The sequence below is a fragment of the Felis catus genome, chromosome F1 (assembly GCF_018350175.1).
Source record: "Felis catus isolate Fca126 chromosome F1, F.catus_Fca126_mat1.0, whole genome shotgun sequence".
Lineage (NCBI taxonomy): Eukaryota > Metazoa > Chordata > Mammalia > Carnivora > Felidae > Felis > Felis catus.
Genome location: NC_058384.1, coordinates 58626915 through 58651416, shown reverse-complemented (window position 1 = coordinate 58651416; position 24502 = coordinate 58626915). Strand labels below are relative to the sequence as shown.

The following is a 24502-nucleotide window of genomic DNA, read 5'->3' as shown; positions in this document are numbered from 1 at the left end:
TAGTATCCATGTGCTTTAATCTATTATACCACCCAACTCTCATTATGCCATTTTCTGGTTATGTTCTTACTCAGTTTGGTATCCCTAGGGCCCAGCACTGTGCTGGACATAGTTGAGAACACAATACCAGTTTGTAGAATTTAATGGAGTCTTATGTCGTGAACTTTGCCTAATTCCATTTGGCCAGTGTGTTTTGGAGACAGCCGTGGGAAGGGTGGAGCACCCCAGCTCCAGTTTTTCCTGCAATCATGTATCCTCCGGGGAGAGAATCTCAAGCAAACCAGAGTTTGGGTGGGTTTTATTCATTGCCTTTGAAGAAATACACGCAATCTCGCAATCTCGTGAGCCATGCTGGCAAACCTGAATAAAGGATGACAATAGAGTAGTTAAACCAGCTCCAAAGAGGAAATTGCAGCTTAAATAGGAAGCGTGACATTGGGTCTTCCATTTTTTGTTGTTTGGGGAAGAACCGTCTGGAGGTTGATTACTTGTAAATTACTTCAGCATGGAAACCACTTCTGAGTAGCTACTGGGGGGCTATGTTTACTGCAGTTCCCAAGTCTCTGTGCAATTCCGCCAGGGGGAGGTGTGGCTAGAAGCATTCGAGTAGCTCCTGTGAGCCTTCGGCGATCTCTCAAGCCGCGTGTATATCGGAAAAGACATTGTGTTGGAATCACAGAGCCTGGATCTAGTTATGTTTCTGCCACTTGACGGCTATAACGATGGGAGGCTTGCGTTCGTTCCACGGCTCAGGGCCTCCTTCCTCATCTGTGAAATGGACAGGGTGACGATCCCCTCCCAGGCCTTGGGTGATGATCCCCTCCCAGGCCTTGTCGGTGTCACCGAATATTGAATAAGAAGGGAAAGGCCTGAAGGTCTACTGAGAAAAGGTTGAAATCTGTATGATGCTTTTCTTGTTAGCGAGTAATTATTATGGTGGCTTTTCAAACATTTCCATGTTAGGAGCGTTTGTGACTTTCAGATGTGTGCATATAACTGCTTCGGATTCAGTTCCAACTGGAGCTTTTTGGTTTGGGGATGGCAGTATCTATGCCTTTTCTCCTTTTCAGCAGAGAAGCACTGGCCCTTTGTACATACATCTGGAAGATGTCATCCTGTTTGCGTACAAATCAATGGAGAAATAGGAAGTTGGGGCAATCCAGCGAAGCCAACAGAGCTATGTATGTCTGAATTGGGTCTCTTTTTCCCATTTCTTTTTAAAATGTGTTAATGTTTTTTATTTATTGTTGAGAGAGACAGACAGAACATGAGCAGGAGAGGGGCAAAGAGAGACAAGGAGATACAGAATCTGAAACAGGCTCCAGGCTCTGTCAGCATAGAGACTGACACAGAGCTCGAACCCACGAACTGTGAGATCGTGACCTAAGCCAAAGTCAGACGCTTAACCCACTGAGCCACCCAGGCGCCCTGGGTCTCTTTCTCCACACACTGGGTGTATGCTACAGCTGGGTGCTTTCCCCTCCAGCCAGGATTAGCCTGTCTGAAAGGTTTTGTTGGGAGGCCGCTGCTGGTAGCTCTGAGCCGCGACACTGGCCTGTCCTGGCCTCATGGTCTCGTCCGATGGCCCAGGTTCCCACCACCTTGGACGTGAGCCACCAAGACCTGAGCATTTGCATCCAGTAATTGTTTTCATTCTGGAGTCTGAGTCCGGTCAGTATGACCCAAAGGGGGCGAACCAGCTGATGGCCTAGCCCTGCCCCCCCATGTAAAGCTTTCTCATTCATCTGGAATGGAAATGTTTTTGAGTTTGAAAAGGTTTGAGTTCTACAGAACACTACTTCCCAAATGTAAATACACGTAGGAGTCACTGTGGGATCTTCCTAAAAAACCCTGATTCTGATTCCGTAGGTCTGCAGCGGCCCCAGAGAGTGCACATTATGAACATTCTAGTTCATGGGCCTCGGTTGGGAAAGCAGGGCTGCAGAGGTAACAAGAGAGAACCAACTTTTTAACCGAGGCTTTTCCAGGGGCACCTGGGAAGCTCAGTTGGTTGGGCGTCCGACTTCGGCTCTGGTCATGATCTCACGGTCCATGGTTTCAAGCCCCGCGTCGGGCTCTGTGCTGACAGCTCGGAGCCTGGAGCCTGCTTCTGATTCTGTGTCTCCCTCTCTGCCTGCCCCTCCCCTGCTCATGCTGTCTCTTTCTCTCAAAAATAAATAAACATTAAAAAATAAAATAAAATAAAAGAGGCTCTTCTATTCATAAAACTCTCTACATGACGTAACTCTGGACTCGGCAGCCTTCTTCTCAGCTGGTAGGTGGATAAGTAAACCAGAAACCCGTCGGAGGCGAGACTTGTTGGTGTCTGGGACACATTTTGAGCATCTGAATAGGAGGCAAATAAATACGTATGGTACAAGTGTCACTCACGGCCGAAATACAGAGTTTGTAGCTAGACAGCTTGAGAGGGGGTAGGCGGATGACCCCCATGAAGAGATAAATGCCAGAGAGCATGGAGAATGTCAGCCGAGACTTGCTACCTTTTCTTGTTTATTATTCAATCCATCACACCCAGTCACATGCTAAGAAAGGGCAGTATTTATTTGGGAAGTTTGTACACCAGTCTCTTTTCTCTATCAGTGGAACTTAAAAAAAGGTTTGTCTCATCAGTGTAACGTTTTGGCTTTGCCAGAAAGGATGATTATTATTATTATTGTTTTTATTTCTGGTGAGGGCAGGGAGGGAAGGTGCTTTAGTTGTGTGTTGATGATGAAACAGCCTATTTGTGAAAATGGTACAGCGTTTGCCACTTCTTTTCTCTCAAGAGTTATTGTAGAGTTTGGCAAAATCAGGAAAATAATTTCAAAGAAGAGATAACGGGAGCACCTGGGTGGCTCAGTCGGTTAAGCGTCAGAATTCGGCTCAGGTCAGGATCTCGCGGTCCGTGAGTCCGAGCCCCGCGTCGGGCTCTGTGCTGACAGCTCAGAGCCTGGAGCCGGCTTCACATTCTGTCTCCCTCTCTCTCTGCCCCTCCCTACTTGCACTCTCTCCCTCCCTCTCTCTGTCAAAAATAAATAAACATTAAAAAAATTTTTCAAAGAAGAGATGACTCCAGCCATCCATGTGTTCACTTGAATTTCTTTATCTTCTTCACTACCAGCTATGTTAGAAACATTAACATCTTCATTAGCGTCTTCTCATTAACACCCTTGACTTTCCTGCGTCATCATAGCAGGAAATTCTAAGATGTATTTCTTGGAGGCTTCAGGTGAGTTCCTGAAAAGCTCTATGAATTAAATACTTTTCCATTAGTTTACAAGATCATTACGAAGATATCTGTAATATATTCTACCTTTGATGTTCCCAATCAAAGATCCTTTGGTTCCCAATCTCATTCTCAAGTAATTAATGATGGGTAAACCAATACTTACGTGTAGGGTGCCATTGCCAATTAACAAGGTCCTGCAGAGAATTCTTTTGTCACTTGAACGGCTACTCTTGTAGTAATTTGCTTCCCAAGCTTCCATTTTCTATCTTGGGCTATCCTAAGGAGAGGTTGGAAGTTTTAAAATATATCCACATATTCCTTGCTATTCCTCCCTTAGACAGGTGGAGCCTGATTCCTCCCCCCACCCCCCCTCCTCACCCTTTGGACACGGCTTCAGCATTAGCAACTCATGTCTAATAAACAGACCTTTCTAGAAATGATGGTGTGTGACTTAAGAGACTAGATCATAAAAGGTATTATGGCCTCCTTTTTTCATCTCTGTTACTTGGATCACTCATGCCAGGGGAAACCGGCTACCATGTTGTGAGGAGACTCAACCAGTACTATTGAAAGTTTCATGTGGTGAGGAATTAAGACCTCCTGTCAACAGCAATTAGGAATCTAGGCCTCTTGCCAGAAGCCAGGCGACTAAGTCATTTTGTAAGCGGGTTCTGTAGTCTCAGATGAGCCTTCAGGTGACTGTACCCCGGGGCCAACGTCTTGACGGCAGCCCAAATCACCCAGCTCCCAAATTCCTGATCCACAGAAACTCTGTGGGATAATATATACTTATTATTTAAACCACTCAGTTTTGGAGTGATTTGTTACACAACAGTAGCTAATACAGAATATATATTACTATTATCAAAGGGGCATCCCTGAGGGGTGGCAGTATCCCTGAATATTTAGGGAAATTGGGCACGTGAAGCATAAATATGGAACCGGCTGTATGTTAAGACTAAATAAAGCAAAGGGATAGAACCCGAGTGGCTAAAGATAAGGCCTCCCTAAAAACGTCCCAAACCCCTTCATGATCAAAAGCCATGAACTTCTGTGCAATTCCCTGCATTTCCCAGGACTAGATGTGTGATGAGAAGGAAAGCGAGCTGAGAAGCCACAGCTAGGGGAGTGTGAGGACTGCCTGTGGACACTCCTGCCTCGGGAATGACAGTGCTCTTAAGATCTGTTGGCTTTGTAAAGCAGGAATGAAGCCACGCACACTACTCCCCATCTATCCTTCCTTTATACTCTCTGGTCCAGTGTGGTCTGAATGCATCGTTCTATTCAATTTATGTTAGTTCACAAAGCAACAAACAGGACAAACCTGTTATGAGGATAAAGGGTTCATACTGAGCCATTTTTCTCTCCAGTGTCAGAATGCCCCATAGAACAAATAAGTCGATCCCACAGAGTTCAAGTGGAAGACCGTTTACGTGAGTGAGCCCTCCGTTGTAGTCCGTTTCTTTTCCTAGGAAGGGGCTCAGTGTCTGCATGGGCAGTTCTTCAGAGGGGAGGCTGGAGCTCTGGCAAAAATCCCAAAATACTAACGACCTTCTTTCTGTTTGACGCTGAATTAGAGCAGAGCTATTTCTTCTTTCTTACTACTTTCTTTTTCTCACCTTTAGAATGACACAACATGGACCGATTTCCATAGTGCCGAACCTCATGAGCACCTTACGTAGATGGAGACACAGGGCTCTGGTTGTTGTTGTTGTTAACGTATTCCATTTAGAACCATAGAGTGTTGGTGGTAGAGAATGTCCAAGAAATCATTTGGTCTCTTAGTTTGCAAACCGAGCCCCACAGAGCTCTTAGGGTTCCTCAGGAGTGCTCTGGGGTTACCCCAATTTTATATCTTTTCATATACTTGGGGTCTGGCCGTATTTATTGAAACCAATGGTTCTGGCCCTCTGATTTGATTATTGCCCTCACAGTTCAGATGCCTGGATGAGGTTCAGAGGAGTAAGTGGATTTGTGTAAAGTCATGTAGTTTGGGGTGGCTGGTTCGACATGAGCCTCCAGTCTGGGATTTTAGACTGCCCGGAGGGTGCTCATCAAACATCCCATGCCGTCTTCCAAAGATCAGGAAAAATGTCACACATGTGGTTCGTACAGCCTATAATGAAATACAAGGATGTGGCACGCATCAGATGTCCTTCATCCGCCTTCTCCCCAGTCGTTAGCTTACACCATCATTGGGAAGACGTTTTCTTTCTTTATCTTGGCTAGATTTTTAATTGCTAGTGCCTTCTGACATTTTGCATATCTAGTCAAATCCTCTGAGAATTTCAGGTAGAAAGAACTTCAGGTAGAAAGAACCCCTTTCTTAAAGTCACAAATACGTTTGTATTCTGAGAATGAAAAAAGCCATAAGAACGTTTGAATCATTAAAAAATGCAATTTCTCCCCCAAATAAGATCTTGTTTTTACTTAGGGTGGACTCGGACAATGTAAAAGCGACACAGTAGGTGGCTCCCTTGAGCAGAAAGATGTAAAAGGACTTTGCTCCCCTGAGTTCAGAATAACACCTGTGGTGTTAGGAACGCTGTCCCCAGGGACTGCTCAACCCCTAGGGTAAGGATATAAGCCATTCCATGCCTTCCAGTCTTGTCCAGCAGTAATTCAGAACACGAAAAGCTCATGGAAGAGAATTTTCAGTATAGGTATTTCCCACAAAGTTTCAAAGAAATCAATGTAATTATATATAAAGCAGGCAGTTATTAAAAGTATTTCTAATTTTTTTAATCTGAAGAAGCATATTCAAACTGTGTTCATATCTTAGATCAAATTATATGGAGGGCTGGCCAGACAGAAGGAAGTAATCCTGCTCGAACTTCTTCTGAAACCCCAGGTCTCCAGCTCTCCATTTTCCTCCCTCCCAGATAACAATCCATTTTGATATTTGTAACGAACTGAAAACATTCTTTCTGTGAACTTCAGCTGACAAAAATGTCGACAGTTGAGAAAGCATTTTCACCTGATAAAAATGAAATAAAGTTCTGGATAATGTTTTAGTCTTCCTTAGTCTGTGAAAGACTTTATCATGAAACTCTTAAGCTATTTATCAGTATGTAAAATTGAGTCAAAACTGAACTGTGTTCTTAACGAATACATCCAACAGTTCTTGAAATGGTTCCATGGTCTTGTTAACTTGCTCAAATTGATTTGTGGCTGGCAGTGGGCCTGTGATCATGCATTTTTGGGCGACTAAAGCTAATCAGATTGGTTTTAAAAAGTGCCATTGTATTCATTTAGGAATGTGACTACAAGGTACTTGAAACAAATTAGTACAGAAGGTTTACTTAAAAATAAATGAAAATGGAAAATACCAGGTCTTACAAAATATTGTGCAACTATCAAAATATTTATAGTTGCCATACTTTGTTGAATATTTGTCGTATATTAGTTTCTGCCTAATGTAGTTATGCCTAACATGCATTAATAATATGATGCACGCAACATATAATGCACTAATTTTCCCAATAGCCCTGTGAGGTGGGTATTATTAGCACCATTTTACACACGAGAGAACTGAGATTCACAGCTGTGGGTCTCCTGAGGTCACACTGTGAGGAAGTGTACGAGGCAGAAACCCAAGGACCCCCAAACCTACTCGAACCACTCTCCTGCATCGCTTCACTTTTGCAGATCAGATATAGTATACCAGCAATCGAACTTACTAACTAGGCTACCTTTTAAATCACCCTTCTTTTTTACTTAAAAAAAATTTAATGTGTATTTAGTTTTGAGAGAGAAGGGAAGACAGAACACGAGTAGGGGAGGGGAAGAAAGAAGGGGAGACACAGAATCCGAAGCAGGCTCCAGGTTCCAAGCTGTCAGCACAGAGCCTGACGCCGGGCTCGAACTCATGAACTGTGAGATCATGACCTGGGCCAAAGTCAGATGCTTAACCGACTGAGCCACCCAGGTGCCCCTTAAATTACTTTTAAGTGAAAGAAAAATTGTTCTGCGGTCTCTCATTTGCAGTCCATGAACCATGGGGTTTCCTGTTTTAGAAAGAGACAGAGCTTCTGGGGGTATGGCAGCAAGAAAACTGTACTCGATTCACCTTTTTCTCCTTTTTCACTGAAGCAGCTATGATAATTCAGATGCCAAGTTACAACAACCAGAAAAGAAGGTTATCAGTCAATTATTTGCTATGATCTGGAAAGAACAACCCGTTAAGAAATACTGAGGTGGCAAAATAAATCCTCAACTTCTATTAGTCAAGGATGAACAAACAGAAAGATAGCACGAAGCCAATAAAAATAGTCTGGTAGTTCATAAAGCTATATCGTCCAAGGACAAGTCCATGTAAGAAAAAGCATATGTAGAAAAGAAGAAAAATCAACTAGTCGATGTTTTCTTTGTGTTCTCGATAAATAGGAGTAAGCATGAGCTTGTGAAGCAAGAGTTGAGAAAGGAGATAAAAGTGGCCTCTGGAGTGCCAGCAGACATAAAAAAGGCTCTGACGGAGGCAGGAAGAGAATTCTGGAAAGCTAAAACTGCCGTGGAAGAATTCAAATATACCTTGAAAGTAATAAGGAGAACAGATAATGTAGAAAATCAAGTCAGTGATATAGAGGACCAACTCTATCTGTTGGAAATGCTGGGGAAAAGTGATTTTAAAAAATTAGAGGAATTTGATGTAGAGAACAGAAAACCAATTTTAGACAAGCAACATTCAGAAGAAAGAGACCAAAACGAAGGAAGAAATAAGGAAAGATACATAGAGGAAAACTTTCCTGAGCGAAAATCACCAACCACCATCATCATAACCATTGCAATCACATGAGTCGTGATCCAAGGAGCTTACCATCTTCTAGGATAAATTACTGATAGGGTAGCACATTCTTGTAGCTCTTTTTTTTTTTCCTAAGAATTAAAAAATGTAGCTTAACAAAGAGAAAAATTGTGCTGCCCTTAACTATTCTTTATAACATTTTATAAAAAATTCATGAAGTTTTAAAAATGTAGAGTTTTGATGAACAATGTTAACCCAAGTGTTCTTACAGTTATACAAAAGGTGATTGTCTAACATGTTCATACTTAAAGGCAAAAGAAGGGCATTTTTAATCATGGAAGGATTTGAAAGAAAAACAGCACTTTGTGGATGCTAGGAAACTGTGCCTAAAGACATATGACAGCCGCTCAGAAGATGAGTCAAACACCATTACTCATGAATGGACAAATTCATCCATTAAAGAACTATAGTGTAAACTGATTGGGAATTGAGCAAAAAAATGCTAATTCTAGATAATTGTTACAGTTATGATTACAAAATTAAATGCAAAAGTAACATGAGAGAAAAAATATTTAATGTAAAAATTCATAAAGTTTTGATTTCACAAATTACATTTATAAAGATTGGAAAATGAAGATAATTAAAAGTATTCTAATTTCTTTTATTACTCTGAGAATTATTGCAGGGTACTTAAATTTTAACATAATTTAAAAATTATAGCTTCAAATATGTTTTTGAAAAATTTGAAGTAGATGTAAAGACATTTAATCAGGAATATATTCAGTTGCCAACACATGATAGCCGACTAAGAGTATACTCAATCATAGGGATTTACTTTTCTCTTGTAACAATAATTCTAGATAGAGGTAGCTGGTGTTGGTGTTGTTTCAGTAGCTAAATAATCTTGGGAGATATATCTCCGTGTCTTGGTCCTGCCCTCCTGCTCACAAGGTAACTGCTGTGGCTCCAGCCGATTGACTGCATCCAGGAAGGGAGAAACGGAAAGTGGAGAATCAGACACTCTAGCATAACTGTGCTTCGTCTTACTGGCCAGAACTCTATCAAGTGGCTCTGTCAACTGTTACTGAATAGAGTGAGCATTAAATAAATATTTGCTAAATAACTTCATGACTAAAACAAAGCAACTAAAATAGGCCAAGCATATATTTTAATAAGCTAAAGACAGTAAAATCGAGTTGAAAAACAAAAACAAAAAATACACCTAAAATAAAAGGACACAGAAGTGAGCAGAAGTAGAATTGTTGTAGGAAAATGTACTGAAAGATTAAGGAAGGCTCCAAAAATCAAGGACAAAGATAGATAATATAGTTTAGCAGGATTAAATAATAAATATTATTTAACAAGAATGAATTAATATATACCTATTGAAAGTTGAACATACATGTAGAATGTTCACAAAACAAATACAGGACTTTTAAAGAGACAAAATCTCAACAGATTTCAAAAGACAAATATGGCATAATTATATTTCCTGGCAACGTTGACTTTTCCTCAAATTTAAATAACTAAAACAAACACATACATTGAACCACATGATAATTTCTTTAAAATTTCTTAAGTAACTCCTGAGCTAAAGAGAACATAAAATTATCACTACAGATCATGAGCAGATACTGAGAAAGTTATTTGGAAAATTATGGGGGTGCCTGGGTTAAGGCACAGTTGGTTAAGGGTCTGATTCTTGATCTCCGCTCAGGTCTTGATCTCAGGGTTGTGAGTTCAAGCCCCATGTTGGGCTCTGCACTGGGTGTGAAGCCTTACATTAAAAAAAAAAAAAGAAAATTATGATGTGAAATGAATATTATAGTCAAAATTAGTACTTTATATACTTTCATGGTTAAGTAGGAAAGAGGGAGGGTGACAGTTTTATGTTTCAAAAGCAACCAAACAAATTTAAGTAAAATAGGGAAATAGGGAAAATAAATAATAAGGACAAAAGTAGATATTAAAGAATTAGAGAAGGAGAAACAGAATAATTGGTGCTGATGAATACTTATAAAATAGATCAAGGATAATCAAGGAAAAGTGGGAGAGTACTCAAAAATAAAATTGAGAAATAGGAAAGGGGCTATAAAACAGATACGGTGGAGAAGAAAATTATTAGAGATTTATTTGCAGAATTTGTGGCAATAAGTTTGAAAATCTGAATGATTTGGACTGAAAATATAGTTGACTTGATGTGATTAGAAAAATAAATAGAAGACTATATAGGAAAAATTAGCTTTGGAGGAAAATAAGTAAGACATCAAAGACTTATTTCCACAAAGACTTTTGTCTTATTGGCAATTTTTTCCTCAATTGTCAAGGCAATTGATAAATGGACAGCTGTGAAAATCATGTATTTATATTTATTTTTATGAAGTTTTTAAATTCCAGTATAGTTGACATAGAGTGTTCTGTTAGTTTCATGTTACAATATAGTGATTGAATGCCTCCATACTTCAATCAGTGCTATTCAAATCATTTATTATGCTAATTTAACCTTGGTATCAATACCTGAATGAGGTAAAAACAAACAGCATCGCTACAGAACTGAGATTTTCAGTGTTGTTTTTTTTCCAGCTACCTACATTTAATTTATTGGGAATATTTGTTCAAATTTCAGATTCCTGGGCCCCGCTCCTCCCCATTGGATCAGAATCTTTAGGGATGGGGGCCCAGGAAAATGGCTTCAAATTCTCATTATCAATTTAATATAGCAAAGTATATAAAAGTTCCTGGGTGGCTCAGTCAGTTAAGTGTCCAACTCTTGATTCCAACTCAGGTCATGATCGCACGGTTGTGAGACTGAGTTCTGTGTTGGGCTCCACACTGGTGTGGAATCTGCTTAAGATCCTCTTTGTGTCTCTCTCTCCCTCTGCCCCTTCCCCACCTCTTACACCTTCTCTCTCTCTCTCAAAAAAAAAAAAAAAAAAAAAAAAAGGAACATGGAAAAGTCAAACAGTGTAGCGAGTACATGGTGAAAAAAATGTCTTCGTCCTTCTCCCTCTCCATCATCCCATCCATCTGATCCAAGTCTTGTCCCCCAAGGTAACATTTTGGTATGAACAACAAAAAAGATGCACATACTTGTATCTATCTTTATCTACCCACCTTCACTGTATCTACAAAAGCTGCCAGTATATACTCTTTCTTCATTTTGCTTTCCTTCATTTAATAATTTGGATTGGAAATTTTCCGTATCAGGACACAGAAGTCTATTTTTTTTCCTAATGGCAACATACTATTCCGTCAGAAGGATATGTCTTAAAATGCTGATCGATGGTAAATATATTGGTTGTTTGCTTTTGCACTTTCTTTAATTTTTTTAAATGTTTATTTATTGTTGAAGGAGAGAGGGACAGAGCGCGAGCTGGGGAGGGGCAGAGAGAGAAGGAGGCACAGAACCTGAAGCAGGCTTCAGGCTCTGAGCTGTGAGCACAGAGCCCTATGCGGGGCTCAAACTTGCAAGTCATGAGATCATGACCTGAGCCAAAGTCAGACACCCAACCAACGGAGCTACCCAGGTGCTTCGGCTTTTGCACTTTCCATATGTATTTTGTGAATATATCCATAGGGTAAATTATTGCCAAACCCTTCTTTAGAAACAACAAGGAATGTAAGTGCCTAGTTTCCCCTATATTTGCCGGGACTGGATGTCATCACCACATGTTTGGAATTTTGCTATATTAATAGACTTAAAATAGTATCTATTCTAGTTTTGAATTGTATTTCTTTAATTATCAAAGAGTTTGGGGACTGTTTCAAATTATATTGTCCACTTATAGTATTTTTGCCCCCTGTAAACTACCTGTTTGTAACTATTGTTCTCTTTACTATTGGATTTCTTCTCTTTTTTGTCACTGATTGCTTGAGCACTTTGTAAAATACAGAATTGATCTGCCAGCTTGATATTTTTAACGAATTTCTACTTGTCTTTTGGCTCGGGGACATTTTTTTTTCTGTTACAGAATCAAAGTTATTCAAAAATCAAATCTATCTTTCTTTTTTAAAAATGCTTTTTGAAGTTTATTTATTTATTTTGAGAAACAGAGAGAGCAAGTGGGGGAGGGGCAGAGAGAGAGGGAGACAGAATCCCAAGCAGGCTCCCCACTGGCAGTGCAGAGCCCCGACTGAGGCTTGAACTCATGAACCACGAAATCATGACCTGAGCCAAAGCCAAAAATGGGACGCTTAACCGACTGAGCCACCCAGGCACCCCTCAAATCTATCTTTCTTTTCTGTCATGGCTTCTGAGTTGTGCGGTCTTCATTTTTGGATTGTTCTCCAGGTGACTCTTCTGCTGTTTCACATCTGAGAGCCTCTACCAATCGACTGACCTCAATTATAAAAATGTATGTGAAAATCCATATTTCTGTAAAGAATTGGTGAGCTCACCCACTATAATGCAATAGTCTATCTTGAAATTCAAGAATGCTTTAATATGGATTTCATAGCAATATTTTATATTAATATATTAACATATTATTTTATTAAGATATTAATATTATTTTATAGCAGTATTTCCAAAGAGACAAATATAGTAATTTCAGCTTATGTGAAAATATATGATACAATGTAACTGATTTCTTACAGAAAGCAAAGGAAACTCTTAGAAAACTAAAAACAACATTTCTGTAGACGATTAAGAATAAATGTCATGAACTATCAGCCAGCATAATGTTTAATGGCGAAGCACTAAGGACAATTCCAATTAAAGTTGGAAAGCTGAACAGAACTCCTGCCACTGACATCATTATTTCACATTGTTATGAACATAATGTCCAGCACGACGTGCTAGAAAATGGAGAAAGGGTGCATGAATATTCGATGAGAGAACGAAATTATTACAATTTGCACAGGACATAAGTAAATATAGAGAAAATTCAAGAAAATTCGATTGAAAATTTCTTAGAATTAATGGTATTTCAGAAAGGAAATTTTTTTTTTTAATGTTTATTCATTTTGAGAGACAGAGAGAGTGAGCACAAGCAGGGGAGAGGCAGAGAGCGGGGGACAGGATCCAAAGCGGGCCTCACACTGACAGCAGTGAGCCCAATGTGGGGCTCAAACCCGTGAACTGAACCATGAGATCATGACCTGAGTCAAGATCAAGAGTCTGACACTCAACCGACTGAGCCACCCAGGTGCCCCAGAAAAGAAATGTTTGAGTCCCTCAGGCTGTTATAAGAAAATAGCATAAACTAAGGTTTAAACAATGCACATTTATTTCTCGAAGTTCTGGAGGCTGGGAAGTCTAAGATCAAGGTGCCGGCAGACTCAGTGTCTGGAAAGAGCCTATTTCCTGGTTCATAAACAGCTGTCTTCTCCCTGTGACCTCACATGGTAAAAACGGGCAAGAGAATTCTCTCGATTTCTTTTCTAAGGGCAATAGTCCCACTAATCACGAGGGCTCTGCTTTTGAGACCTAATTACCTCCGAAAGCCCCACTTCCAAATACCATCACATTGGGGGTTAGGTTTCATTACCTTATGAATTTGGGGGGTGGGACACAAATATTCAGTCTATTCAGGGAGGCTACAGGAAGTAAAGCTAGGAAGAAACTATTTTTTTCTGTAGACAAATAACCAATTAGGAGAATTAATCGAGAAAAAGTTTTTAGTTTCTTTCAGAATAATAATAAGCAAATGCTAAATCATTGTAATAACCTGAACAAAATATGTGTGGAGTTTATGTGAAGAAATTTCAAAATCCAGCGAAATCCAGCTAAAGATGTAAAAGTAAACTTAAAGGGATAGATTTCTCATGCTCTTAAATGGGATGGTTAGAGACTTTATAGGTATTAATTCTCAGATTAATTTTTATGCTTAATATTATTTCGGTGAAAAATCTCAATTTTGGAGGGTAATTTGGTAAATGATTCTGATGTTCCTTTCAACGAGTAAAGGGCGTGGGAATAACACACATTATCTTCTAAAAGAAGAGCAGTGCTGAGGGAGACTTTAATTTATTAGATTTCAAAATGCTTAATGATGATAATTGCAATTAAACGACACTTGTATCGAGGCAAGTTTCAAAGTACACTCAGTCCACGGTGCCTTACCTGAAACTCTTGGGGCCAGATGTGTTTTGGAATTTAAAATTTGTATTTTAGAAAGGTGATTTCATTGTATCCTAAATCATATTTAATACATCCTCTGGAGTCTGGGCCAGTACCCCATAGCCAAATACACTGATATTTCTGCAATGAAACTGAGCAGGGTGTGTCAAGACTGTAAATGGCCTCCTACTGACATGGGTCGTATCTTTTTCCCAAATGAATGTCGGCACCAAACTCGCGATAAGAAGCTTTTGTTTTTCAGAACTTTGGGCTTCGTGGGTTATAGATTGTGGGCCGGTATGTATGTATGTCACAGGCTGTGTTCCTGTGACTCTGAGATGGTAATTAGGTCGCAAGACATTGGTAGGGAGTGCTCCTAGGATCAGCATGGAGGGAGTACGGGCTGGGGGTGAAATCAGGCAAAGGGAGAAATTGAGCTATGATTCGGTCTCAACCAAACTTCAGCCACATAGAGGGCTGCGGGGCGGTGAGTGGTCAGAATTCTCCTTAGTTGAAGGGAAGGGACCTTTGTAGTCCCCTATCAACCAAACACTGGGTGAGGGCTGCCCCTGGAAGGAGTTGGGACCCAGGGCCGGGCAGTTTTATCCTGCTGAAGCAATTTCCAGAGAGGCTTGGCAGCTAAGGGCTGTTTCCCTGCAGCCGGAGGAGGAAGGGGAGTCTAGGTGACCCCTCAAAGTGCCTACTGCATGTATGGGAAAGTAACATGTGACAAAGAAACATCACAAACAAATGCATTCGTCAATAAATAGTTTGGAGAAGGATGTCCAGTAAAATCGTCATTTCATACTATGTGTAAAATAAACACAGCATGAGCTATAAAGTTAAACAAAAAAGAATAAAGCAAGGCAGCTAAGAAATATGAATACATATTCTCTGTTCTTTAAAGTGGAGAAGGAATTAGAAACATAAGAGCATGGAGGAAATGACAAAGTAAAAGCAAAGATTTGAGGACCATTATACTAAAATTTTTAAATATTAAAATCATCAACAAAATTAAAAGATCAAAACAAATGGAGAAAAACATTTGTAACACAGATAGCAAAGAATTAATATACAAATGTATGTACATGTGTATAAATATATAGCTCACCTAAAGTTCATAAGAATAGCTCATATAAATAAGAATCTCTAGTAGAAAAATGGGCAGAATTATAAATTTAGTTCTATAAGCACATGAAAAATGTTCACAAAATAAATTCAAAGAAATCTTAATGGAAACATTGGATTATCACATTTTTACCTCTGTAAAGTTCTAATCTTTATAAAATATAATTTTTTTTAATGCTTATTTTTTTTGAGAGAGAAAGAGACACAGAGCTCAAGCAGAGGAGGGACAGAAAGAGGGAGACACAGAATCTGAAGCAAACTCCAGGCTCTGAGCTGTCAGCACAGAGCCCGGCGCAGGGCTCGAACTCACAAGCTATGAGATCCCGACCTGAGCCGAAGTCGGATGCTCAACTGACTGAGCCACCCAGGCACCCCTATAAAACATAACTTTTAATGTTGGCCAGTGTCTGCTACTCAAATTGCCAGTAGAGGTTTAAATCGTTGCCACTTACCTGGAAGATTTTTCTCTCTGTTCTAATGGCTGATCTCATTTATTTGTTACACCCACTCTCAGAACATCTCCTTTTGGACTGGACTTAGACTCAGAGGTGGAAACCTTCAGGGAGGACAGCCTCCATCTCTTGGCAATCTGTTCCTGGCAGGGCTTTTTTTTTTTTTTTGGCCCCTTCGTTTTCTTGGTCAAAAGTTTTACATATTCTGCAGCCTCTTCCTTGTTTTTCTTCATATGCTTTTCTTCAGAGCAATACAGCCATGGTTGTGTTGCAGGACACGGGGAGTGACAAGACGCTGAATCCAGGGCACTTTGGTCCAAACTAGGTTTCTTACCGTCCTTGTTAAGGGGCTGTCTCACAACATACTGGTGGCAGCATCTTCTTTAGAGAGACTGAAAGGTTTGTGGATTCCTCCAGCTCTTTAGGGTCCCAGATGACGAGATAAATAACACAAGCGACTCCAGGAGTATCCTTCCCCCACTTTTTTCACAATGACCAGGTTGAGAACCCCCAGATTGGCATCCACGGTGCCACTTGACCCAGATGTGTGTTTCCTTTCTCCAGTCCTCCTTGCCCGGGAACAGGAAGGCCCCTTTCTCAGTAGCAGGTGGGCACGGCCATGGGTGGAGACACCCTGCTTCGTGGGGAAACCTTGCTTGTCATTCCCGCCAGTAATTCAGACCACGGAACCCTTCCATTCTTCGCCCAGAGCATTAGCAGCAACTTCTGTGGCCACACGCTTCTCAGAAAAGGTAAGGAGTTTGCAAACATCATCCACATCAATGAGTTTCTGGCAGCCAGTGGCTGGGAAACAGAGGTTCAGCTTCATCCCAAAGAGCCCACTGCCTCTGAGGACCCATGAAAAAGAGCTGGAAAATTTTTGGATCATTGATTCAAGACCCTTAAAAACTTTGTACCCCTTTACCCTGAAGTTCTTTTTTTTCTCTGAAAGACATTTTTTTATTTAAATAATTTATTTATTAAATTTTTTTAATGTTTATTGTTGAGAGAGAGAGAGAGAGAGAGCACTAGCAGGGGAGAGCAGAGAGAGAGAGGGGGGCACAGAATCCGAAACAGGCTCTAGGCTCTGAGCTGTCAGCACAGAGCCTGACATGGGACTGGAACCCACAAGCCGTGAGATCATGACCTGAGCCAAAGTTGGATGCTTAACTGACTGAGCCACCCAGGTGCCTCAGAAATTCGATTTTTAAAACGTTTATTTATTTTGAAAGAGAGTGCACGAGCTGGGGAGGGGCAGAGAGAGAGAGAGGGAGAGGGAGACTCCCAAGCAGACTCTGAGCTCTTAGCTTAGAGCCTGACTCAGGGCTTGATTTCATGAAACGTGAGACCATGACCTGAGTCGAAAGCAAACTGAGCCACCCAGGCGCCCCCGAAATTTATCTTTAAAGGAACCTCTCCTAAGGAAAAACTCAGCAATTCAAAGAAACATTTGTGCAGGAGGATTTTCACTGCCATATTATATAAAATAAGCAAAGAATTGGAAACGATATCTCAATAATATAGAAATGCTTAATACATGACTATGTATGCATAAAATCAAATGTTCTAGAGACATTAGAAAAACTAAATGATATAAAAATGTTTACAAGATTGTGTAAAGAAAATGTAAGATATAAAACTATACAAGGAACATGTATCTACTGTCTATCATCTATCTATCGATCTATCTATCCATCTATCATCTATCTATCCATCTATCCCTATTCATCACCTGTCTTCTGCCACCTTAGAAAAGAGAATAAAAAATAAGTTAATAGTGCTTAGCTCTGAGTGTTGGAGAATAGCTAATTTACATTTCCTATAGGGCCCCGTCTTGGGCTGTAAATGTCAAAGAGGACTTCCTTAGTGCAGTACCACCCACAGGGAATCGTAAAGACAGCAGAAACTGGTGAGGAAGCCTTGTCCTCTTCCTACAACTTGAGCCAATCTGGAGCTGAGATACTGACCTTACTTGGTCTGGAGGCTCCCAGTCTCTTAAAAGCTCCGGCAAACAATTACCTTCTCTTACAACGCCTGCATCCTGTCCCCATGCCATGTTATACACTCAGGCCATTGCAGTATTAATGACACAAGCCAACAAAGTCTAATGCACACACAGGCCATTGATCAGTGGAGGAGACCTGGCCAGTCTTTGTATTTTTGCCTTGGCTCTAGTCCTTCCCAAGGCTTCCAGGGTTAACCTCTCTGTGCCCTTCCTGCTAACAAACTAGTGGATACTCAGCGAGTGTAGCCCAAACCAAATATTAGACTGTTAGTCAGACTGGAATGTTCCTCAGTCGTGTATATGAATAGTGTTTGCAGTTTGGGTTATCCACATGACCCGCCTCTCATTATCACAGACGACAAAGAACCAACTGTATTCATAACCATATGAATGTTACTCACACAGGCCGGATTTTATAAGCAAGAAAAAACAGAGAAAGGGGGGGAAAAAGATGAAAATAAATGGAGAGAGGGGTGGGGGCTGTGAGAAAGAAACAAGTGAGAGATTTTTAACCGGGAGGGATTGTAAAGGGCAGTCCACAGTTCCAGCCCCATCATCTCCTGGTTTCCTTGTCTTGCTAATCAAGGGCAAAGCAAGAGGCATCAGGTCAGAGATGGGACTAGAGCTCATTCAGGGCCTCCAGCCCTTAGCAGGCTGTGCGTGGTCCGTGTTGCCCTGAGAGTCGTGGGAAGAAGAGACAGACTGGGTGAGAGTTGAAGGAGACAAGTGAATTTTTGATGGACGTGAAGCTGGAACCGGGCCCTGGTTTTCCAAATGAACAGGAAATGTCATCGCTTCCATTCTCTGACCCCTTTTACAGTCAGTACAGCTGCTCACAAGTGGGTGTACACGTCTCGCTTTTGCCACATCCTCTTGGCCTCTGTCGGGGCCCCTCGAGGCCTCGGTGTGGCCCGTGTTTACCTCTGATGTGACGGCTCGGGGAAATCACTTCTCTGCTGCCATGCTCTGTCACCGTGCAGTTTGCCGTCACCTTGCAGCTCCCCTCTGGCTCCACTGGGCTGGCCAGTGGACTTAAGTCCTATCTTGTCCGAGGGCCGCTGTGGCCGAACTCTCTTGAGCCCCATGCCTCAGACCATACAGTCTAAAAGCACCAGTGTCTGGGGTGCCTACCTCTCTTCCCGGGTCAGGCAAGCATAGTGGGTGTCTGAGAACCCTGATCTTTTTCTTGACGGTGCATCAGCAAAGGCCCTCCTTGGACAGGAGCAGCTCTTCTTTTTATTTAGAGGGTGTATGTTTGGCAGAGCCCAGAGAAATTCGGATCCACTTTCCTTCCGTCCTTCCCGAAGGAGATCACAGTCCCCATGGGCCTTGAAGCTGCGAGGACCAGGTCTATATCTGAAACATCCTCCTAGGAATTGGCAAACCTTTGGGGCTTGATCCAGTTTAATTGATATATATATTTTTTTAACGTTTATTTATTTTTGAGACAGAGAGAGACAGAGCATGAATGGGGGAGGGTCAGAGAGAGGGAGACACAGAATCTGAAACAGGCTCCAAGCTCTGAGCTGTCAGCACAGAGCCGGACGCGGGGCTCGAACCCACAGACCGCAATTGATCCAGTTTAAACGCATACCTATTATGTGGTCCCGAGGATCCTGGCCAGGACCTCAGGCAGGCCTCCTGACAACTCTGAGAATTCCAAGTAGACAGCCCGTGCGTCTCCGTTAGTTACTGAAAAGTCGCAGATGTGGGGGGCAGGAGTGGCTCCGGTCTTCCTCAGCCCTCTGCTCGCTTCCTGCCATCGCCTCCTTACTGGCACCCTCCTCCATAGCATTGCATCAGTGCCTGGAAATCTTATTTTTCCCAACGCATCACCCTTCACAGTGCTATCAGAGCAGCAGCTGGAAAGGGCAACGGATCACATTGTTCCCCATTTCCAGGGCTCGTCACTGCCTGGAGTTGCATGCAGGACACTTGGGGCTGTCCCCGACTTCCCATCTCAGCTCCTGATCCTGCCTGCATCTGCCCTTAAGTTGTGGCCTCTGATCCAATCTGATATCCGTTACTTTGTTCCTTTCACTCCCTCTGCCCGGATAAGCATGGTTATTCTCGACTGGGTGAAATCTTAGTGACTGTTTAAGGCCGGATCAAGTGCCATGGCTTTTGGGAGGGAGCATTGTAGAGTCCAAGGTGCACTAGCTCTGGGAACATTAGGAAATGTGTTATGTTTATCTTTACTTAACTTTAAATTGTGCAAAAAAAAAAAAATCTACCTCATAAGATGGATGAAAGGATCAATAAATTCATGTATATAAAGCAACCAGTCTGGTACCTCTCAAGAGGAGACAATAGCCTTTTACCACCTTTTTGCCTTCCCTATGGCTTATTAGCCATAGTTTCTGTTCTTCTTTGAAGGCCTTTCCAAACCCTTGGAGGGGTTAACTGTGCTCTTGTGCCCCCCCCCCCGCCCTGTTCTCCAGAACGTGCTGCTCTTGGTGGGGGGGTGAGGGAGCCCTTTGAAGGCAGGACCGTGTTTTTTCCCTATTCCCAGCTCTGGCTCTGGCTCTAGCCCAAGGCAAGGAAGGACTCAAAAACCCTGAATGAACTAGTGGGAGGTACAGGCGACCTCTCCAGGGGAAGGCAAAGACTGAGTGCAGGCCTTGTGTTGTGTCTTAGTGGTGTCTTAGTGGAAACCAAGAGCTATTCTCCATCGACTTCCTCGAATCCTCGGCCACCGTGGAAAAAACATCATGACTCAGAGAGTCTTGGGGTGTCAGAGAGCTGGAAGGGGTGTCGGGGATCACCAGAGTTTGAAACTCGGAGTGGTGCAGGCTCTGGTCCCAGGTCCCAAAGGCGTGACAGACGAAGCTGGGCCCAGACATCTTACATTCAGGGTTCTGGGCCAGGGCTCCCTGCTTTTTGCTTGTCCCAAACCTCAGGGAAGAGAGAGGGATGCTGACTCGGCAGGAGTGCTTACAAAATTCTCATTATCCCGAATATTTCCAAACTGCACACCTTCAGATGGCCCAGGATAGAGCCTTGACCCGCCCGACTGGCTGGACATAAGTGTTTTGTAATGCTTCTGAGAAGGTGGAGGAATTATGTGCCTCTCTGAGACTCCTCATCTGATAGGACCGCGCAACTCCCCACCTCCGAGTGCTTCCCAAACACTAACTTCTCTGCCCTCCGAAGCATCCTGCTAAGGAGGGGATATTGCTCCTCCATCGAATGAGAAAACCTAAGGCCCGAAGTGAAACCATTTCCCTAGGATGCCTCAGTGAGTCAGTGGGGAGGCTTTAAATAGAACCCCCACCCCACCCCCACCCTACCACTTCCACCTCCTACCCATTAGACCACACTCTCTTCTGAGCACAGGAATGTAAGCCCTGTACATTCCTTCTAAGGACAAAATGTGCCCCTTGGAATTAGCTGCAGGATTCCAGATTGAGCGTGGTGAGTGAGGGAGGGAGGGAGGGAGAAGGAGGACCAGGAAGTTGGAAGTGGCTTTCTTTCCTTCTCTGTTTGGACTACAGATTGGCAGGGAGCCAGAGTGTCAGGGGAAGGTGAGCTACTCCTGAGACTTCGTGCATTTAAATGGTTACCCGTCTCCCTAACCCCCGCCATGGCATTGGTGCTGGTGGCCAATTCTACTTGCCTGACTAGTGATGGAAAGCAAGAGCTCAGTGTTTCAGATCCCATTTAATAAAGTTTGCTTCTCACGGAGAAAGCTAGAAAGACAATACCTTGTTTACTCCTTAAAATAGCTCTGTGAGGTTATTATCATATTTTTACAGCTGAGGATACTGAGCCTCTAAGACAAGAAGTAAGTTGCCCGGTTGACTCAGCTGTCAGTGGCTAAATTCATGATAGAAGTCCAGTGAGTTTGGTCCTTATGTGTGTTCTTTTCTCTTCACCAGTGCTTCCAAGAGTGTGGTCTCTGAACCAACAGCAATTGGGGAATTGTCAGAAAAGTAAATACTTGGGCCCCAACCCAGTTTTACAAATCAGAAAGTCCGGGGGAAGGGATCTGGCAGGCTGTTCTAACAAGCACTCGAGGGGATTCTGATGAAGTTTGAGAACCGCAGTCCCTCCACGGTACTGCCTGGAGAAGCAGGAACTCCCAAAAGGGAGAGGAGTAGTGGGTGAAGGAAGCCTGAAGGTGGCAGAGAACAGCCCGGACAGGACAATGTGTCCCCAAAGAGGACAGGGCAGGCTCAGAGGAGCCGTCTCCCTGCCCCACCGTGGGAAACATGGGCAGGTGAACAGCATCACAGTGAAGGTGCTACGTGAGGTTCCAGAGAGGCACGTGGTGGGAGGGCATTAAAATAAGCCAGTGGCAAATGCAGTCTTCTGTGATGCTACAGGTCCCCATGCGTCCACAGGGGCTAATAGGAAGGAGACAGATGCAGAAAGGAAATGGACACTTAATACAGAGAAGAACAGGGAAAAGCAGAACAGGGAAAGACAGGAAAGGGAAACATAGAGTAGGCTCTGATAGAAAAATATGGACAGGAAACATGGATGCCCTTTGTGAACTGAATGCCTTGCCCTGCATGGAAGCCTTCTGGATTGCTTTAAATTTCTGCTTCTTTTTTTGATGTTTATTTATTTTTTTGTGGGGGGGGGGCAGAGAGAGAGAGGGAGAGAGAGAATCCCAAGCAGGCTCTGTGCTGCCAGCACGGAGCCCAATGCAGGGCTTGATCTCACGAACCGTGAGATCACGACCTGAACTGGAATCGAGAGGCAGTCGCTTAACTGACTGAGCCACCCAGGCACCCCTAACTTTCTACTTCTAAACAAACTGTTTGGTAGTTGATAAATATGGCCTCACAGCTCCTTTATTACTGATTCTCTCAGCTGGGGTGTGCGGATGTTGGAATTACCTGGGATTCATGAAAAGACTTATGTCCGGACATCATAACAACGGGTGAATCAGAATCTTGCCATTTTAGGAACAGGGAGTGGAGAGTTTAGCCATTTATCGTGACAAAGTCCTCAAAGTGGTTCTGACCCCATCTTTCACTACCACTCCACACGAATACATACATAAAACATAGACGCATACGTAAGTACTACTTTATTTCAAAAATTAAACAAAATATAAGTAGAAGTGCCTCTCACCCCCCCCCCAAAAAAAAAAAAAACCCAAGAAGACAGGTCAGCCTTCAAATGATACTTCTATAGAGGACATGTGGGAGGTAATACCATCACCCTGGTGTTCATGCTTCCCGAACTGGTTCTCCATGTATCCATCCACAAGGCTCAACACTCCCAGTTGGTCTGGAGATGCTGTGTGGTGCAGTGCACCTTTGCAGCCTTCTTCATACCATCATGGTGGCACTCAGAACTTTTCATTAGAGTTGGCTGGGCCGGGGTAACCTGGGTGGCTCAGTCGGTTGAGTGTCCAACTTTCGGCTCAGGTCATGATCTCACAGTTTGTGAGTTCAAGCCCCGGATTGGGCTCTGTGCTGACAGCTCAGAGCCTGGAGCCTGCTTCGGATTCTGTGTCTTGTTCTCTCTCTCTGCCCCTCCCCTGTTTGTGCTCTGTCTCTCTCTCTCTCTCTCTCAAGAATAAGTACACATTAAAAAATATATATTAAAAAAAAAAGGATTAGCTGGGTCAAACTTGGAAAAAAACGTGTACCTTTATTATTTTTTTTTAATTTACATACGTTTTTTAAAATTTATTTTGAGAGAGAGAAACAGAGTGTGAGCTGGGCAGGGCCAGAGAGAGAGAGGGAGGCACAGAATCCGAAGCAGGTTCCAGGCTCTGAGCTGTCAGCACAGAGCCCCACTCGGGGCTCAAACTCATAGACTGTGACATCATGACCTGAGCAGAAGCCGGAGGCTTAACCGACTGAGCCACCCAGGCGCCCCAAAATTTGTATCTTTAAAGGGCTTCTGGGCCTTCTGCCCTGGCTTCCTAAGGTCGAGTGTGTGTGTGCACACACACGAGTGTATGAAGAACGTCTCTCAGGGAGCTCCGTCCCCACACCTACCCGTTCACTGTCATGTGATGGTGATATTTGTACTCTCTAGGGTGGTGTAGACTGCAGAGTATAAAAACTCTCCAGGTGAGGTTGGGGCAGGTGGTGGGAATCAGAGACACCAGGGGTACTTAGAATGGGATTAAGGACTTGGACCAGCTCTTCTGTTACCAAGATAAGAGAAAGGTATCCCCAAACTGGTTTAGTTTCTCCCTCTTTCTTGCTTACTTTTGTGCTGATGAGTGGGATGGGGATGATTGTGAAGTTAGTAAAAGGCAGACCTTCTAGCTAACAGCTTTTGTATGTTACTACATGCCAGGAACTGTACTAAGCACCTTATATGTATTCTTTCTTTGAAACTTTGACAACCATCTGAGGTGCGGGGGGTGGAGGGCATTATTATTATCGCATTCTACAGAGGAGGAGACTGAGGCTCTGTACGTTGATTTTGCCAAAAGTCACACAGCTGGTAAGTGTGGAGCTGACACTTGAACCCAACCTGGGCTGGGGAACAGCGTAGATGCTTTTGAATAGGATGATATGAGCACATGGCTTATAATTTTTGGAGGATTTCCTAATGCATTGCCTTTGGGGTTTTGTGGCAAGAAGGGTAAGCTTTGCTCCTACTGATAAAGAAGATTAAATGAGGGAAAGAAGCCGGTACTCACCGAGGCTGGTGTCAGAGGATTTCACGGATTTCCGTTCATTCACTTATCGTAACAACCCTCTAAATTGGGTTGTATTATCTCTATTTTTATAAAAGATGATATAGAAACTCAGGGAAGGAGAAGGCTTGGCCTACGTTTTCCAGGCAGATCCATGACTGAGTTGGCTCCGAAACCTTGATCGGCACGCCATACTGCCTCTGTTTAGTTTTCTGTGTAAGTGATTTTTATGTAACACCTGGCATGGTCGTTAATGGCTTTGATGTGACA

At 42.7% G+C, this 24502-nt stretch overlaps 1 long non-coding RNA gene across 2 annotated transcripts; it reads right to left on the bottom strand.

The window, feature by feature from the left end:
* Window positions 1–24502, bottom strand: LOC109495766. Of its 2 annotated transcripts, XR_002151433.3 has the most exons (3): window positions 24236–24502; window positions 3393–3506; window positions 1–360 (listed from the first exon to the last, which is right to left on the bottom strand). It is a non-coding gene; the product is annotated as an uncharacterized LOC109495766 (long non-coding RNA). The 2 variants fall into 2 exon arrangements; XR_002739269.2 differs by lacking the exon at window positions 24236–24502 and having other exon boundaries at window positions 3393–3624.